We start from the raw sequence: 7009 nt of genomic DNA, 5'->3' as shown, positions 1-7009 counted from the left end.
CTAATTTCCATGTACACAACACACACTACCCTTGCTCAATCACCTTGAAAAACCCGATTGTAACATATGACCTACCCTGGACAAAACCATGTTGACTGCCTAAGTATACCATTCTCTTGCAAATACAAGTTAATCCTTAACCATGAGAATCCCCGCAATAGCTTCCCTACCATTGATAAGAGGCTCACCAGTCGAATTTCCTGGATTATCCCCATTTGTTGCCTTAAACAACAAAACAACATTTGTTTCTGGAAACTGGCTACTTTCCAGTCATCTGGGACCTTGACTATTATGCAAGGATACAATGATCACTTGTCTAAACCCTTGCAATTTCCTCTCTTGCCTCAATAAACTGCATACGATCTCATCAGGCTCTGGAGTCTCAGGTCACAGAGCTGTACAGCCCAGAAATAGGCTCTTTGGCCCACCTTATTGATGCTGCACTTTGGCATATTAGGCTAGTCCCATTTGCCTGCAATAAGTACATAACATATTAACCCACCCTGTCCATATTTTTCCAAATGTTTGTAAAAGGTCATTTTACCTGCGTCTAAAGCCTCTTCTGGCAGCTTAATAGTTTAAGAGATACAGCGTGAAAACAGGCCCTTTGGCCTTATGAGCCTTACACACCATGCACCATTTTACAGAATCCAATTAACCTATGAACCTGCATGTCGTTGGGATGTGGGAGGAAACCGGAGCACCTGGCGAAAACCCACGTGGTCACAGGGAGAAATAAGAAGCACCATACAGACAGCAACCATAGCCAGGATTAAATTTGAGTGTCCGGTGTTGTGAGGCAAATGGTCATCCAGCCACAATTCCAGTTCCCTCACTCAGTAGATGCTGCTGGACGCACATCCAGCAGGTGTAATCCTCAGGTACACTCCCCCTGGTTTATCCTCTTTAAAAGGACACCACAGCCGTCTTGATCTCAAAGTCCCCAAGCATATTAGCATACTCCACACCACCCTCCCTGTCCCCCATGTCCTCCTTGGTGAATGCTAATTGAAAGTACTTTTCTAGTACCTCACCTACACCCTCTGACTCAAAAGCACAAAGCCCCTGTTTTATCCTTGAGATGTCCTGCTCTCCCCAGATACCCTTGTTTTTAATATGTGTGTAAAATGCTTTGAGATTCTCTTTAATCCTACTTGCCCAGTGCATTCAAGGCCCATTTGACCCCAGAATTCCAATTTTGAGTTCTCTCCTGCTTCATATTCCTCAAAGTCCCCAAATTATTTAGTCTTCCTAAACCTTACATGTTCTTCCTTTTTCCTCGGACAAGAGGCCGTAAGTGTGGTCATCCACTAATGGAACACACGAGATGGCTGAACCTGGCTCTAACTAAAGCTACCTGCGGGAGGGGGAAGAAAGAGTGCAGTATTTGAGTACATGCGTTCATTTATCTATAAGAACAGTTAATAGATGAGTTACACAATGATGCAGATGTTTCAATCTTGAGAAATAGTCGGGGGAAATCCGTGGGTAAGGCTTCATCTGTAATGGGAACTTGGCTCTTGGTATTTCAGGTCAGGATATATCTTCAAATAAACCCATTATCACAGTTTGAAAAACACTCTAAAGCCATTGATTGAGAAACGTGGGTTTATGAAAAACAAAATAGTGTTCACTGTAACACACGTTTTTAAACTCACAATTTGTAGCACTTGGGCAATTCACGGCTGTGAATGGAATAACCCTTGCTTAGTCGTGTATCTGAAGCTACAATAAGATTAATGATAATAAACTTTATTTCAGACTCAAGGTCCAGACAAGGGACAACATTACATAAAAAATACATTGCATATTAAAAAACATCATAAAGTACATGTAACAGTACACATAAAGTACACAGTATCTACCCCCCACACACACACACCCCCCCCCCCCCCCCCCCCCACACACACACACACACAGGCGGTAGAGACGGGAAGAGGTGGAGGAGAGAGGCTGGGGAGGGGAGAGAGAAGGGGGAAGAGGGGGGGGGGGGGAGGAGAGGAGGAGGGAGAGAGAAGAGAGGAGGAGGAGGGGAGCGGGGCGGGCGGACGGTTGGGCAGCGGGCGTCAACCAAAGGACTGCGAGTTTGGAGGGCAAATTTCAATTATCTGAAGAAGCTGAAGAAGCCTTTAAAAATTTGAAGAAGTCATTATTACAAGCACCACCAGCATTAGGGAGGCCTCTTTTGTAACAGGCCATTTCAATCCTACTGTACCATTCTTTCCGATTGCTCCACTGCAGTTTTAACACAGAAACATGGAGACAAGCATCGACCAGTAGCTTACTACTCCTCCAAGATTGATCCTGTGGCACAAGGACATCCCATATGCACACAGATCTTGACTGCGATCTTCAACAACTTACAATCAGCTGCTAATTTTACCTTACAGCAGCACATTACAGTATCCAGTTCTCATTCATTTGCTGCCTTGCTGGGACAGCTGCAGATTCAACATCTCACCATGGCTCGCCAGAATGAGTATGAAATATCCTTGTTAAATAATCCCAAATTACAGTTCAAATACTGCACTAACATCAACCCAACGTCCTTTCTCGATAAACCACCTGAACAGATTGAACTAGGGCATGATTGCTTATTTGTAATCAAGAAAGACACTTCTATAGGGGAGGTTGAACAGACATCCCTATGACAAACCCTAGTCTAACCCTGTATGTCGGTGGGTGTGCATCAATCGGACGCCTAGGAGAAAGGCTTTCTGGATATGCCATTATAGAGCAAACAGGAAATATTATAGGGGCAGCTGCCTTTGAGATGCCATTCTCAGCCCAACAAGCAGAACTGTTTGCCTTAATAGGAGCCTGTATCATAGCAGAACATTTAAGGGTGAATATTTACACCGACTCTAGGTATGCATTTGTAGTAGTCCATGATTTTGGCCAATTGTGGAAAAATAGAGGATTCTTGACTTCAACGGGAACACAGATATCCCACCAGAAATTAATGTTGGACCTGTTACAAATTTTAATGTTGCCAAGTTGTAATGAAATGTAGTGCTCACATGAAGGGTCAATCCCAGTAGATATAGGAAATCGTCGTGCTGACCATGAAGCTAAAGAAATATCCCGGTGGCGCAGGGTGGTTGTACCTAAAATGATGAGGCAGACTAGAAAAAAAGGAAAAGACAAGTCTCCCTCGGAAAAGCCAATGCCAACTATCGAAGATGTTATTAGATTACAGGAGGACACTCCTGAGGCCGATATTAAACTGTGGAAGCAACTCGGTTGCAAAATTGATTGTATGTCGGGATTGTGGGTTACTCCGGCAGGACAAACTTGTATAACTGACAAATTGGCTATATGGGTTATTGACTGTGTGCACTTTGCAACTCATAGTTGTGCCCGAGCGAACGGCGATGTGCTGTTAGCTACATGGTGGCATCCGAGGTTGCAGACTCTGGCTCGGGGGATTAGTGGCCGTTGTCTGGTCTGTCAACAACATAATCCTGGGAAAGGCGTACACTGTGGAAGTGGGAAAGCTCCCTTACCCATAGGAGGTCCCTTTGATACCCTCCAGATGGACTGCATTGAGTTGGAAAGATGTCAAGAATATAGGTATGTGCTAGTAATCGTAAATGTAGTAAGTGGATAGAGGCTTATCCGACAGTGGGATAACAAATCCTCCACTGTAGTCAAAGTACTTATGCGAGAGATATGGTATTCCAATTCGGATGAGTTCAGATAATGGTCCTCATTTTGTGGGACAAGTAAATAAAGAATTCTGTGAACAAATGAGCATCCAGCAGCGGTTACATTGTGCCTATCGATCACTGGCTGCTGGACTTGTTGAATGGGCTAACCAAATATTGAAAATTTAATTAGCTAAATTAAGGGCGGAGATGGGAATTCATTGGTTTAAATTGCTTCCCATAACATTGTTTCATATGCGCATTACACAAGCGGGGGGAGCAGAATTGAGCCCAGCAGAAATTGTGTATGATCGTCCACTCAGAACCCCATGGAACCAGAATACACCAAAAGTTGTTCATTTCCATCATATGACCACAGAAATGACTGATTATGTTCTATCTTTAACTAAAGTCTTAAGAGATTTACATTCCAGTATACAACCGGCGTACATTGAACTGCCACCTTTAACTACCTCATCTAGAGTGATTTTGTAATGATAAAGAATTGGGTAAGAAAGAGTATGGATGGTCGGTGGGAAGGAACTTAACAGGTCCTCCTCACAACCCTGACAGCTGCCAAGGTAGAAGGGAGAAGTGCGTGGGTCCATCTTCATCATTGCAAAATTATTAGTGGTAAAACTTAAGCTGCTAACTTCTTTTTAAGAGATTTCTTCTAGTTACCCCAGACTGCTGGTCATGAGGAAGAGTATGCCAATGCGATGAGCTCAAGAGGATACACGCCCATGCAAAGTTGGGAGGTGAATACCTCTTGGTCGAATGCCTGAGAATCTGCTACGTCCATGTAAAGTCGGGAAGCAGAGACTTATGGAAACTCCATCATCATCACCGTTGGACTACTGAATCACGAACTGTTGTTATTCTATCCTGCTTGTAAAGATCATGTAATGGAATCCTTTATGCAAAGAGTTGGTTATCATGGAATGATAAAAGTTGCTATCTAGTCTAAATGTGTAAAAATGCTCTCAACTGCTTTCGTTCAAAAGAAGCCTAAGGCTACTAAGTCTGAGGTAATGTTAAACAGACACTAAACCCAGGTCTGTGATTGGGTAGAGGATTTTGTGTTTCTACATAGTATGTGTGTTAAGTGAATTCTTATGTGCATTGTTTGAAAGTAAACAGAGTAATTGCTTCTTGGTGAGTGAAATATTGAATACATTAATTGCAAGAAGGCAAAGTAAGTGCCCTTAACCATATAACCATATAACAATTTACAGCACGGAAACAGGCCATCTCGACCCTTCTAGTCCGTGCCGAACACATATTCTCCCCTAGTCCCATATACCTGCGCTCAGACCATAACCTTCCATTCCCTTCCAGTCCATATAACTATCCAATTTATTTTTAAATGATAAAAACGAACCTGCCTCCACCACCTTCAATGGAAGCTCATTCCACACAGCTACCACTCTCTGAGTAAAGAAGTTCTCCCCCATGTTACCCCTAAACTTCAGTCCCTTAATTCTCAAGTCATGTCCCCTTGTTTGAATCTTCCCTACTCTCAGTGGGAAAAGCATTTCCACGTCAACTCTGTCTATCCCTCTCATCATTTTAAAAACCTCTATCAAGTCCCCCCTTAACCTTCTGCGCTCCAAAGAATAAAGCCCTAAATTGTTCAACCTTTCTCTGTAACTTAGTTGCTGAAACCCAGGCAACATTCTAGTAAATCTCCTCTGTACTCTCTCTATTTTGTTGACATCCTTCCTATAATTAGGCGACCAAAATTGTACACCATACTCCAGAATTGGCCTCACCAATGCCTTGTACAATTTTAACATTACATCCCAACTTCTATACTCAATGCTCTGATTTATAAAGGCCAGCACACCAAAAGCTTTCTTTACCACCCTATCTACATGAGATTCCACTTTCAGGGAACTGTGCACAGTTATTCCCAGATCCCTCTGTTCACCTACATTCTTCAATTCCCTACCATTTACCATGTACGTCCTATTTTGATTTGTCCTGCCAAGATGTAGCACCTCACACTTATCAGCATTAAACTCCATCTGCCATCTTTCAGCCCACTCTTCCAACTGGCATAAATCTCTCTGTAGACTTTGAAACTCTACTTCATTACCCGCAACCCCACCTATCTTAGTATCATCTGCATACTTACTAATCCAATTTACCACACCATCATCCAGATCATTGATGTACATGACAAACAACAGTGGACCCAACAGATCCCTGTGGCACCCCACTCGTCACTGGCCTCCAACCTGACAAACAACCATCCACCATTACTCTCTGGCATCTCCCATTCAGCCACTGTTGAATCCATCTTGATACTCCACCATTAATACCCAACCATTGAACCTTCTTAACCAACCTTCCATGAGGAACCTTGTCAAAGGCCTTACTGAAGTCCATATACACAACATCCACTGCTTTACCCTCATCAATTTCCCGAGTAACATCTTCAGAAAATTCAAGAAGATTAGTCAAACATGACCTTCCAGGCACATATCCATGTTGACTGTTCCTAATCAGACCCTGTTTATCCAGATGCTTAAATATATTATCTCTAAGTATTCTTTCCATTAATTTGCCCACCACTGACGTCAAACTAACAGGTCTATAATTGCTAGGTTTATTCTTAGACCCCTTTTTAAACAATGGAACAACATGCGCACTCTTAATGTGAACTCTTATCTGTAAGAAGTGGTTGACATGTAGGGATGACCATCCCATTATATTTTCGCTTCCCGCCAGTGTCCCCGCCTCCGTTTAGGGGTATAAAAGTGCGAGTAATTAGTTTGGGCATGTCGGTTGTTTCTTTATGTTCTGTTTGCGCGAGGCTACTGAGAGCTCGAGTGCGTAGATCTGAGACTGTCCCTGCAGTTTAATGCTGATAAGTGTGAGGTTCTACATCTTGGCAGGACAAATCAAAATAGGACGTACATGGTAAATGGTAGCGAATTGAGGAATGCAGTTGAACAGAGGGATCTAGGAATAACTGTGCATAGTTCCCTGAAGGTGGAATCTCATGTAGATAGGGTGGTAAAGAAAGTTTTTGGTATGCTAGCCTATATAAATCAGAGCATTGAGTATAGAAGGTACACAAAAATGCTGGAGAAACTCAGTGGGTGCAGCAGCATCTATGGAGCGAAGGAAATAGGCGACGTTTTGGGCCGAAACCCTTCTTCAAACTGATGGGGGTTGGGGGGGAGAAGGAAGGAAAAGGGGAGGAGGAGGAGCCCGAGGGCGGGGGGATGGGAGGAGGCAGCTCGAGGGTTAAGGAAGGGGAGGAGACAGCAAGGGCTAGCAAAACTGGGAGAATTCAACGTTCATGCCATCCGGACGCAAACAACCCAGGCGGAATATGAGGTGCTGAATATGAG

Source organism: Leucoraja erinacea, chromosome 8 (genome assembly GCF_028641065.1).
Source record: "Leucoraja erinacea ecotype New England chromosome 8, Leri_hhj_1, whole genome shotgun sequence".
Classification (NCBI taxonomy): domain Eukaryota; kingdom Metazoa; phylum Chordata; class Chondrichthyes; order Rajiformes; family Rajidae; genus Leucoraja; species Leucoraja erinaceus.
This window is presented reverse-complemented; position numbering follows the sequence as displayed.